General features: G+C 40.7%; 1 long non-coding RNA gene across 1 annotated transcript; it reads right to left on the reverse strand.

The window, feature by feature from the left end:
* Positions 1-1,051: 1,051 nt before the first annotated feature.
* LOC307206048 lies at positions 1,052-8,451 on the reverse strand. Its single transcript, XR_013834234.1, has 2 exons — positions 3,159-8,451; positions 1,052-3,107 (listed from the first exon to the last, which is right to left on the reverse strand). It is a non-coding gene; the product is annotated as an uncharacterized lncRNA (long non-coding RNA).
* Positions 8,452-13,105: the final 4,654 nt, after the last annotated feature.

The following is a 13,105-nucleotide window of genomic DNA, read 5'->3' on the forward strand; positions in this document are numbered from 1 at the left end:
TATGCTCAACTTGCAGCAGAAATGTAGGAAACTGGATTTAAGATTAGAAAAATGGGAAACCGAGAGAACTGAAATTAACAAACCTGCCTATCTCTAACTGCTACTGCCACGTCACTCCAGGCATGTGTACAAGACAGCCACTCAAGGTCAGCCCTATCAGTAGGCAAGCTGAGGCAGCTGCCTCAGGCAGCTGATTTTGAGTGTCAGGCAATGGCAGCAAATGGTTAGTTATTTAATGAATTCTTTTTGTATTTTTACTACCGGGGTGGGAAAGGAAATTTTCTGCCTTCAGCTCCAAGCTAGCTTGGCCAGCCCTGGATACTCCTATGTCTTGTAGAAGGGAAAGCCATTTGCTGTTTGGCTTCCCATAGCAGAATGTCATGGGGCAGCCCTGATAGACTTCCACCCCATGGTTCCTCCGTTGCCCTGATTGCTGTGTCACATTACGTGGACTAAGGTAGGAGCAACTGTAGTGAGAGCTCTGCATCCCATGTGATAAACAGTGTGTGTGTCCTTGTTGCCTATAGTTTCCCTCTGCTCTCCATGCCTGGCTGAAGAATCAGCTGCAAAACCACAGCTAGAAAGTCCTCATAACTCCTCTCCCCACAGGGACAAACTACACATTACACAGCAACTTGGCATAAGAGAGATATCAAGAAGGCATGGTTTGCATCAGAGAAAGGGAGCAGAAAGGGAACCCTTTATCACCTTCTTCCGTTGACATCCCCCCCCCCCACTTTTTAGCAATATTAGCACAGGCTGAGGCTATCTGGGAAATGACTGCAGAGAACTGAGAGGATTTGCACGTGGGGGGGGGGCAGACACAGAGAAATTTATCAATTCTATTCAATAAATTAAGTTGTAGAGAGGGACACTGCTGTCCAGGAGCCATTAGCTGCAGGCAGTACTCCCACAAAGTGCAGCCACTACTCCCACAAAGAGTGACATTTTGTGTGGTTTACATTAAGTAGCCCAAGGGAGAAAGAGGCTTCCAAGAGACTAAAGGATCTGGAAACAGTCAGGAAAAAAGAAAGAGTCAGCAATGAAAGGGTTTTGTTGAAAAATAAATTTATTTACAGGGAAGGATCCCAGAGAGAGTCATCATAAAAAATAAAACAGGATCCAAGCCCCAGTGCAGAGGTAACCAGAGAGGAACAGATCCCCATCACCCCTGGCTCAGGGCACCAGACCAGGTCAACAATGAAGAAGATCAGGAAGGGGGAAACTGCAGTACATCTACTTCAGCATGTTGCAGGATCCCAGCAGATTATCTACTTCAGACCAAAGTGCTGAATCCCTGGATTTTGCCTGGGTCTTCCCATGTGTCTCAACCAGTCCCTGCCACATTGGCACTCTGTAGGACTCAAAGTGCCACTGAGATAAAAAGAGAAATCCTGAACAGCACAGACCCAACAAAATTGACAAGTTCTCAAATACAAACAGAAGCATGTTCAAGCGAGGAAGGCAAAAAAAAAAGTCACTTCTTTCCACGGACAATTGTTAGTTACTGCAGCAAGTTCCCTTGCTATATTTTAGATGAAATTATTTTGGAATCAGTGGTACAAGTCCCTTCCCCATAGCCCGGTCTGAATGTGATGTGAGGCTCAGGGAGAACTGGGGCAAGCCTTTTAAAAAGAGGAAGACACCACATTCCCTTCTCTTGGGCACACGTTACTGTATGGCCACATCCACAGGCTATTCATTTAGATGTGGTCAAGATGTGATCTTACATCCTCAACAAAGCTTTGCAAAAAGTCTCTTGGCACATTAACACCATGAGAGATTTAGTGCAGCGCAAAATTTCATTGACTAAAACTCACTTCATTAGATGCCATTTGATTTCATGACTTGTCTTTAAAAGCTTGTATGGCAATATTGTAAGCCACAAGACTGTTAAGTTCAGTTCAGTTTATTAGTCACAACCAAAAAGGTTTTACCCACTGTGACTCTGTTTTGCTTTAACTTGACTTTTCCGCTTGGCCCTGTCTCAACAGACACACTGGCCAACAGACTTAGCTTTGAAATTTGAAAGTTATTATATTTGTTTATTAGTTGCTTTATACAATATTGTACAGTGGTGCCTCGCAAGACGAAATTAATCCGTTCCGTGAGGCTCTTCGTATAGCGTTTTTTTCGTCTTGCAAAGCAAGCCCATTGACAGCTTAGCGGATTAGCGCTATTAGCGGTTTAGCGGCTTTTAGCGATCAGCTGTTAAGCGGCTTATCAGCGGATCAGCTGATAAGCGGCTTAGCGGCTTAGGAAAAAGGGGGGAAAGGGGGGGAAACCCGCAGGAACTCGCAAGACATTTTCGTCTTGCAAAGCAAGCCCATAGGGAAATTCGTTTTGCGAAGCGCCTCCAAAACGGAAAACCCTTTCGTCTAGCGGGTTTTCCGTCTTGCGAGGCGTTCGTCTTGCAGGGCACCACTGTAATTACCAGTGAAGTTAAACCAGCTTCTTCACTTAGCAAATTGAAGCTGGTAAGGTTGGAGAAAGGTCTGCAATTTCCACCTTCTGCCCGTCATGCCTATTATACAGAGATTTTACCTAGTCTCTCTATATAATAACAGCCACTCCCTGGTACCCCATTGTTGCTTTATTCAAATGTCAATGAAACATAAAGGGATCAGTTGGTTTGGGAGACGTAAAGGAGGCAATACATGGAAGGCTTGGGCCTCAGCTGAGGTGAAGAAAGAAAACAATGTGGTTCTAAAAAAATGTTAAGGTAGGGGTTCTCTTATTTTATCTCAAGAAAATCACCGGGAAAGGAAATGAAGCCGCCATCAGAGGTGGTAACAACGAAACTGACCATCACCATGCTAGATTCCAACTCCTACCTCACACATTAAACGCTCGCTTCCATCTAAGGCTCAGGAAACACCGTGCCAGGAAATGGGGCCGCCATCAGGGGTAGCAGCGGAACTTTTTTTTTCTTCTCCCATTAGATTCCCAAAATGTTTAGGGGTATGCGTACCCAGGGGGGAAAGCACTGGTTCTGGTTCTTGCTTCTTCCTGACTCCCCAATAAAAGGGGGGCAGTGCATCAGAAAACTCCTTCTTTTCTCATCCACCAGTGGAGCTCTAGTCTCAGGAAGTGCAAGAGCTGCTCAGCTTACAAGGCTGGAGAAAGAGTTGGGAATAAGCAAAGGAGGGTAGGGCCACACACACAGACACACACTGTGTATTTAAAGTACATTACTCTCCCCAAATAATACCAGGAAGTGTAGTTTACCCCTCACAGAGCTACAGTTCCCAGCACTCTTAACAAAGTACAGTTCCAAGGTTTATTTTAGGGAAAGCTATGTGCTTTAAATGTATGGCATATGCAGCCCAAGCATGGGAAAAGGCTGGAACCCTAGAAAATCATCAGCTTTTAATTCATACTATGTGATAACTCCACTACCTCCTCATACAGCTTATGATTTCTTTCTCTCAGGATTCTATCAAGTCAGGAAGGGCATATAATGGTACCAAATACAGTTTAGTGAAACTGCTGCTTCAAGTTATTTCTGCTTTGAGAGCTTGCACCCACACGTCTGATTACTCCTCAATTTCACCATGATGTTGGCATGAAAGGATTCCAACCTGATGACTCAGCAGAGTTTCCCTCAAATGTGCACCAGCAGCCCAATCCTGTGAAGAATGCTGTAAGAAAGCCCATTGAACTCAATGGGCACACTTTTAAGCACACTGAACTCCACAAGAGATCAAGCTGCAATGTGTACAAGACTCTTGATAAAAACAAAATTACTCCCAATTAGAACATTGCCCTTTAAAAATTAAGCACTCCCACTTCTGGGTGCTGCAGAATGGTGGGCGGAGCAGGGACAGGCTCGGGGTTAGGGGAAGTGCAAAGACGATGCGTACCCCTTAAAAAACCTAAAATGATTCACATGAGGCTCTTCGGGGTCCTGCTGCCCAAGACGTGAGGTCTCTTGCGCTTCCCCACTGCTCTGAAAAGGGGAGGGGGCGAGTTCGAGCCGCCGGACAAAGGCTCCAGCGAAGAAAAGCCTCAAGCTCCAGCCAATAGCGCTTACCTTTCCCAAAAACTGTAAAGCTGAAGATAAAAAACTTCTGGATTATTTGGAATACCTGGAAAAATTGGTTTGATTTGGCAAAGCGATAGGGTGTTAAAAAGGAAATCCAGCCATAGCTTCCTTTACTCTGCATGGGAACATTCTACAAGTGTAAGAGGATCTCTCTTTGACTTTCACTTCTTTTCTCCTACTAATACTACCAAAAGATTAAATAGTTAAGAAAATTTGGATAGAGGACTTGACTTTGACCTTATTTAATATTATTTTATAAGGTCAGTTTTTACTTTTATTTTTTTATGGGTTTTGACTTTTATTTCTTTTTTTCCTGCTAATGATTAAGTGCTAAAGGATTGATTAATTAAGAAGATTAGATAGGGGACTTGGTTTCAAGTCCACCTCCCCCCCCCCCATATTTTTTAAATTTATCTTGCAGTGGTTTGAAGGTAAAACCATTCCTTTGTGTTATTTAGAAATGAGTAACCTTCTTGGGGAACTGAGCACCCAGGTCAATTTTGGGAGTTGAAATCTTGCTAAACAATTTTTAATTTCTTTTTTTAAAAAAAATTACTTTTTTACTTTGAAAGTTGAGGCATTGAACTGGAGACATTAAATTTGGATTTATGTATTTATTTTAGCAAAAAAGTTGAGACACTGAATTTGATCTCTCTGCTAGGGAATTGTGAATAATATTGAATGACTTGGCTTGATCATCGTTTTAGACATTAATTATAAGATATCCAATACACATCTTGTAACCTGACCTGCCCAAAAAATGGAATCTTCGCTATTATAATTCAATTTTTAAAATATATTTCTTCTTCATTATCATTATCTTGATTGATTTGGGCCTATGGGGAACAAACTAAAAAAAAGCCTGGGAACACTCCTGGATTGGGCTTTAAGAAGCTGAAGAAATATTCCTCTGGAAACTGGATTCCTGGCTCTCTGGTTTTATCATTTTTTATTTTTATTTTTATCCTGCGAGTTTAACATTGGATTTGATTCCTGAGTGAAGGGTACCCTTTCCCTTTTCTTGTTGGGGGGGGATTGAATTTGCCTTTTAGGGTGTTGTTTGGTTGGATTAAGAAAAGCTCAGAGAGTAAAGCCATTTTCCAGGCTTTCTTCCATTCCCCCTGTGTATTTCGTTACAGAGAATGACAGGAAAGACTATAAATAACCTTTCCCTTTGGGTGAGCAGAACTTTGTTTTGAGGACAGTCAGCAAAACAGAAGAAGTGTTTTTAAACAGGGGGAGATAGAAGGGGAGGGGGGGAGGGGAGGGGAGGACATCTGTTGGTGGGAAGTTGTAATTGCATCTGGATTTTTTTTTGTTTTCTCTGTTGAAAAGAGAAAGTGTGAAAGTGTGACACCTAGCAGACAGAAAAAAGTACATCCGATAAAACTTGTGATAAAATTGGGACAGATTGTGTTAATTAATAAAAATAAACCATAGAATTATAAATATTTAGATAAGGCGGCACCCCCCCCCCCCATTCCAACAGGAGCCTCAGTGGCAACTCCAGGACAGGGGAGAAGGGGTTCCGCCCAGGAATTAGAACCAAAAACTGATATTGCAGAAATGATTATGGATTTAAGAAAGGAAATGAGGGAGAATGCAAAAACATTTGGGGGGTCAACTGGATCAGAATACAAAATTTGTACTAGACTTGACAGGACAAATTAAAGAATTGACAAATAAGATGACAGATTTGGGAATATCAGTACAGAAGCTTAAAACTAACACACAAAGTTTAAAAGAAAAGACAAAGAAAGCACAGGCAGAGGGAAAAGACTGGATAAAAGATCAAGAGAAATTGAGGGGGGTTTTGCAGAAGCGAGGGCCTTGCAGGAATCAGCTTGGGATGCAATAGCAGTATTGGAAATGTGCTTCCAGGGAATTCCAGAAGAATGAGAGGAGGATATAGGATCTAAATCAAGTATGGCCAAACTTGGCCCTCCAGCTGTTTTGGGACTACAACTCCCATCTTCCCTAGCTAACAGGACCAGTGGGCAGGGGTGATGGGAATTATAGTCCCAAAACAGCTGGAGGGCCAAGTTTGGCCATGCCTGAATTCCAAATTAATTAAGGAGCTGTCAGAATGGACAGGGATTCAGGAAGAATTGGTGGGAAATTCGATACACAGAGCCTTCAGAGTTAAATCAAGTTATGCTTGATTGCCAGGAGATTGCCTAGTAATTTTTAATTCATGTGTAATAAAGGATACAATATTAAAAATGAATTATCAAAAAAGATTACAAATAGGAGAACAGAATTCAATCATCCTGAAGGAGATACCTATTGGATTACTTTAAAAACTAGCTAATTACAAATTTCTGACATATGCTCTGAAAAGTAATCAAATTCCATATAGATGTGAATTCCCAGAAGGAGTTTCCTTTACATATAAGGGTAAGAAACAAAGATACAGAGACATATCAGAAGTACAGAAATTTTGGAGAAAGTATAAAAAAGAATTAGGAGACGTGAAGCCCTTGACAGAAGGCGAAGGGGAGCGAAGACAAGAAGAGGTAGAAAAGCAACAAGACTCGTAATTAGATAACTAGAAATAATAAGATTTAAAAACAAATCAGAATGGTAGATTTAAAAGTATTAACTTGGAATGTAAATGGCCTTTATGGTAAGGTAAAAGGAAATAAGATAGAACATGTGTTGCAAAAACAGAATTTAGATATAATTTACTTAAAAGACACTCATGTAGCTAAAAAACATAGAAGAGTCTTGATAAATAAAATAATTGAATTGGAATTTGTAACTCAGATAAGAGAAAGAAAATGATATCATATGTAAAACCCAAACTGGAGCCAAAACAATTATTTAAGGATGTGAAGAGAAGAATGATTGCAGTACAAATAACATCACAAAGCGAGAAAATAATCTTAATTAGAATATATGCACCGAATGAGAGAAAGTCAGAATTTTTTTAAAATGTTAGAAAATAATATGTTGGAATATATGGACCAGAAGATAATTTTAATGGGAGATACAAATGGGGTAGTCTCCCTAGAGATGGACAGAACAATAAGAAAAACAGAAACAAAGGAAGGGAGACTACCCACAACCTTTTTAAAAATGGTGGAGAATTTTGGTTTGATAGATATTTGGAGATTTAAACACCCACTGGATAGGGAATTCACATTTTTTTTCAGAATCACACCAGTGCAGTGGAAGAATTGACTCAGTATGGCTCTCGAGAGAATTATCGATACAGGCCTAAAAGGTAGATACACAACCAATAACACTTTTGAACCATAATTTAATAATACTTGAATTAAAGGGAGAGAAAAATACCCCATGTAGATGGAGATTAAATGAGGATCTTCTAGATAACCAGAACATCTTACAAAAAGCAGAAAAAGCCCCGAGGGACTATTTTGAGCTAAATTTAAATCAAGAAACAGATAGAAAGATGGTCTGGGATGCTAGTAAAGCTGTAGAGAGGATTCTTTATCCAACAAAATGCCTATAAGAAAAAAATTAGAGAAGGAGAAAAGAAAGAAGTATTGGAAGAATTGAGTTGGTTACAAAACCGGGGAAAGTCAATAAAACAAACAATAAAGATGCTACAAACACAATATTCAATTATAATAAATCTGGAAATAGAGTGCAAAATAAAAAGGAGGAAACAGCAAATTTTTGAATATGCCAATAAGCCAGGTAAATTACTAGCATGGCAGTTAAGAAAAAAACAGGGCATAAATTTAATAATAATAATAATAATAATAATAATAATAATAATAATAATAAATTAACACCCCACCCATCTGGCTGGGTTTCCCCAGCCACTCTGGGAGGGTCCCAATCAAATATTAAAAACAAAATACAGCATTAAACATTAAAAACTTCCCTAAACAGGGCTGCCTTCAGATGTCTTTTAAAAGTACTTTGAAAAAAACAAAGAGAGATTTGAGGTAGGATGAATTTATCTTTTTGGGGAAGAATATCAGTGATAAAAATGAATGTATTGCCAAGAATGTTATTTTTATTTCAGTCAATACTGGTGATCGGCAGTGCAGGACACTTCAAGGAATGGCAAAAAGATATTTCTAGATTTATTTGGCAGGGGAAGAAACCAAGGATAAAATATACATTGCTAACAGATGCTTTCGCCTTACCAGATTAAAAATTCTACTATAAGGCATCCTGAATTTGCTGGATCCAGGAATGGATAACATTGAAAAATGCAGATATTTTAGATTTAGAAGGACATGATAATAGATTTGGATGGCATGCATATTTATGAAATGGAAAAGCAAAGGTACACAAAGATTTTCAGAATCATTTAATAAGAAAATAATTTTTTATGGTATGGGGAAAATATAAAAACTTATTAGAACAAAAAAAACCACCTTGGTGGCTCTCCCCTTTAGAAGCAATATCTCAGAAAAAAAACTGAATATGAGAAGGGAACGCAGTGGATGTAGCCTACCTTGATTTCAGCATTTGACAAGGTGCCCCATGATATTCTTGTAAAGAAGCTGGTAAAATGCGGTCTTGACTATGCTACCACTCAGTGGATTTGTAACTGGCTGACTGACCGAACCCAAAGGGTGCTCATCAATGGTTCCTCTTCATCCTGGAGAAGAGTGACTAGTGGGGTGCCACAGGGTTCTGTCTTGGGCCCGGTCTTATTCAACATCTTTATCAACGACTTGGATGATGGACTCAAGGGCATTCTGATCAAATTTTCAGATGACACCAAACTGGGAGGGGTGGCTAACACCCCAGAGGACAGGATCACACTTCAAATCGACCTTGACAGATTAGAGAACTGGGCCAAAACAAACAAGATGAATTTTAACAGGGAGAAATGTAAAGTATTGCACTTGGGCAAAAAAAAATGAGAGGCACAAATACAAGATGGGTGACACCTGGCTTGAGAGCAGTACATGTGAAAAGGATCTAGGAGTCTTGGTTGACCACAAACTTGACATGAGCCAACAGTGTGATGCGGCAGCTAAAAAAGCCAATGCAATTCTGGGCTGCATCAATAGGAGTATAGCATCTAGATCAAGGGAAGTAATAGTGCCACTGTATTCTGCTCTGGTCAGACCTCACCTGGAGTACTGTGTCCAGTTCTGGGCACCACAGTTCAAGAAGGACACTGACAAACTGGAACGTGTCCAGAGGAGGGCAACCAAAATGGTCAAAGGCCTGGAAACAATGCCTTATGAGGAACGGCTAAGGGAGCTGGGCATCTTTAGCCTGGAGAAGAGGAGGTTAAGGGGTGATATGACAGCCATGTTCAAATATATAAAAGGATGTCACATAGAGGAGGGAGAAAGGTTGTTTTCTGCTGCTCCAGAGAAGCGGACACGGAGCAATGGTTCCAAACTACAAGAAAAAAGATTCCACCTAAACATTAGGAAGAACTTCCTGACAGTAAGAGCTGTTTGACAGTGGAATTTGCTGCCAAGGAGTGTGGTGGAGTCTCCTTCTTTGGAGGTCTTTAAGCAGAGGCTTGACAACCATATGTCAGGAGTGCTCTGATGGTGTTTCCTGCTTGGCAGGGGGTTGGACTCGATGGCCCTTGTGGTCTCTTCCAACTCTATGATTCTATGATTCTAAGTAATTGGCTGACATATAGAGAGCTGTTAACCAAAGTAGAATACCAAGTGAAACTAAAAGACTATGGGGAGATAAGGGATTTATTAATGGATTGGTTATAGTTTCACCAACTAAATGATATTTTTAAAATACCATAAGAAAGGTTTTAATTGTAAGATAGCAAGATTTCAAAAAGATCTATTAGAAAATAATCCCAACTTATTCTCGAAAATGTACAGTTTGCTCTTAGAATGGCATACAAAAGATGAACAGGTCAAGTCAGTATGATACACTGGGCAAAGGATTTGGGACATAATATTTAGATGGCATATTGGAAAAGGTTATGGAAAACAAACTTGAAATTTACGGCATGTTTGAAATAAAATTATATGAAAATGATGTACCGGTGGTATTTGACTCCTAGTAAGTTAGCAAAAATGTATAGGACAAGTACAAATACCTGCTGGCAATGTAAAGAAAAAGAAGGTACTTTTATCATATGTGATGGACTTGTAAGGTAATAAAAGCCTTCTGGGAGATGATATATAATAAAATAAAATAAATGTTTAAAATACCTTTGTTAAAAAAAACAGAAGCTTTCTTATTAGAAATTATAGGTACTGACATCCCAAAGGAGCAGAAAATCCTTTTTATGTATGCGACAACAGCCGCTCGGATGTTACTATCCCAGAGATGGAAAGAAGACAAAGTCCTTACCAGAGAAGAATGGCAAGCTAAGCTGATGCCGAAATGGCAAAGCTGACTGGAAAACCCAGGAACCAAGAGAACAATTTTTTAAAAAAGAATGGGAAAATTTTATAAGTTATCTAGGAGACCACTGTAAGCAGATGGAAACATTCACAGGATTTTAATTGCACTTGTAATGTAATAAATACTTTGGATAATATGGATTGATATAAAATTTAGAGTATGGAAGAAGTTGTAAATGTTGAAAATAGAGGGAGTGGGGAGAAGTCGCAAGATTCAGAGTAATTTCAATATATGGATATGTATTTGGATTGTTATAATTTCATATTTGTAAAATCAAATAGAAATGATTTCAAAAATATAAAAATTAAAATTAAGCAACCCCAAATGCTAAAGTATTTTCTGACTGTTTTGGCTTATAAAATAATTCAGATCCACTGATCTTGCAGAATTACTCTCAGTTTACAAGATAACTGAACTTAAGAAGGAAAATATATGCAGTGTATGTTATTTGCTGCAGTATTGTGTTCCATGGTCCTTTTGCAGTCACCTCTTGAACATGCCTCCACACGAGGATCCCTTTGTCACATGGGTCAGCACTAATGTATGGCTACAAAAGTTGTTTTACTCCAGCACAAAAAGTTATCGAAAGCTGCGCATGGTGAAGGGAGGAGGGGGAGCAAAACACCACCCTAGGACTGCGTGCCGTTCCTTTGACTCCTTCGGAGCTGCGCCCTCCTAAGTCCCCCGGGGACTTTCAAGCAATTAACCCTGAAGACACAGGCTCCAGGATGGAGAGCGCCAAAGAGGCCGTTTGTCCTAGGCAAAAGGTTAATAAAGCTACTTTGCTGGGTGCTCTCAAGAAAACTGGGACAAGCCCAATGGCACCTGCATGAGAGAGAGGCTCCATGTGGAGAGCCAGCGATTGGAGAAAGCCCGGCTCAAATGGTTCTAAGCATTGTGCAGGCTCTCACATGGCTTGACCATATCAGTCAGTCATGGCTTACTTGATCTCCTCACTGTTTGCATATGGTGTACTCAAAGTGTAACCATATTTCACTTAGTTTATACGAAACAATATTTGCATTTTACTGATTGTTTACTCATGGCTTACCTGCGGTTTGCATGTTGGATGGCTAAAGATAAACCACAGGTTACTGATGAAATTACGTTACAAGTTCATCGTTTACAAATACTTACACATGATGTATTAGAGGGTTACACAATGTCTTGCCATTGTTCACTCTTCCCTTGCCTGCGCGTTGCCAATGGTTTATCCTTCCATCTGCCACTTGGATACACTGGGCTCAGCCACAATGTATTCTCGTTCCCACCTGTTTTGCTATCGTGTAACTCATGGCTTATGATGGTGTACTCACAGTTTGCGCTAAAGCACACCTTACTTTATACACAAATCACACATGATTTGTTCATAGTTAACACTCATGGTTTGTACCTGATTGAGCTGCAGATTGCTGTTTACACAAAGTGCCTAATTTATTAAATAAATTTGTAAACCACCCCTTGTAAAGCACTTAAGATTTCTCCCAATGGGAGGCAATATGGAAGTGCAAAAAAGTATAATCATTATTACTATTAAATGCTACACAAAGGGATGATTAAAATTAACCACATATTTCTTTTAAAGCACAGAAAATCTGCCACTTAAAATGCTCTTCGGCCACCTCTTGTCTCTATCATCCAATCTCTACTCCCTCTTGGCTTCCTCTGGCTTCATAACTTGTGGTAGCAAGAGTGCGTTTAGCATCATCGGCCAAAAAGAGCCAAAGGAATGAAGCCTATGCATCTTAATTACTTCTAAAGTTACAACTGGGTGTAAGCGAATCAGGGCCAAACTGGACACAAATGCAGCAGGTGTGTGTTTTCAAACTGCAAGAGGGGCAGATGGGTGGGGGCGATAACCTCTTACCCCACCCTTTCCATAGTTTTCTCGCAGCTAAACTCACTTTCCATATGGGATCCCTGCTGGTGGAAAAACCATGCAGAACAAACTGTGGGGTGGTAAGCTGTGAGTCAGGAAGGGTTTCATGTGCCTCATGCAGAAGACCTTCTCCCTTTGTCAGCTCCTCCCCAGCCCCAGTTTCAAAGTGGCATGGGGTCATTTCCATGTTTAAATACATGGGCCTGTAGTCAACTAACCTGTCACCATAGCAAAAGCCAGTGCAAGGGCTCCCGCTAGTGCAAAGGGACCTTCTCCCTCCCCCCCACACCCAGCCTTCCCCAAATGTGCTCTGGAGGGTCAGGAGAACCCCCAGAACACCCCCCAGGGGGAGGAGAGGAGTAGCTATTCCATCTGGCAAGCAGAAATGCTGGCACTGACAGAACTATCAGAAGAGCGTGACACAGAATTCTTCCCCATGGATTTCATGCCGTTGCTCTAGTTTGGCCCTCAGATACCAGAGAGAGAGAGAGAGAGAGAGAGAGAGAGAGAGAGATTTCAATGAAGTCACTCTTCATCCCCACATCCTGTGTGACCCAGGTGTACAGCTTGGCACAGTAAACTATCCTCTCCATTCAGTCAACCCTTCCCACAAGGAGGGAGGCCTTGTCGCGGAGGAGCTGCTGAGCATCTGCTACCAAGTCCCTGAATGCATGCATCCAGGGCTCTGGACAGCCTCCCTGGGCTCCCCTAAATCAATGCTCAATGTTTCCCTGTTGCTGAAGTTGGGGGAATCTCAGTAATGGTAGACATGTTGTCTCACAGAGCAGCCTATCCATCGTTGCTGAACTTCTAACTGAGGGAACGTTCTGGGAACAATCTGAAAACCATGGCCCTGA

Source organism: Podarcis cretensis, assembly GCF_951804945.1.
Source record: "Podarcis cretensis genome assembly, chromosome: 17".
NCBI lineage: Eukaryota > Metazoa > Chordata > Lepidosauria > Squamata > Lacertidae > Podarcis > Podarcis cretensis.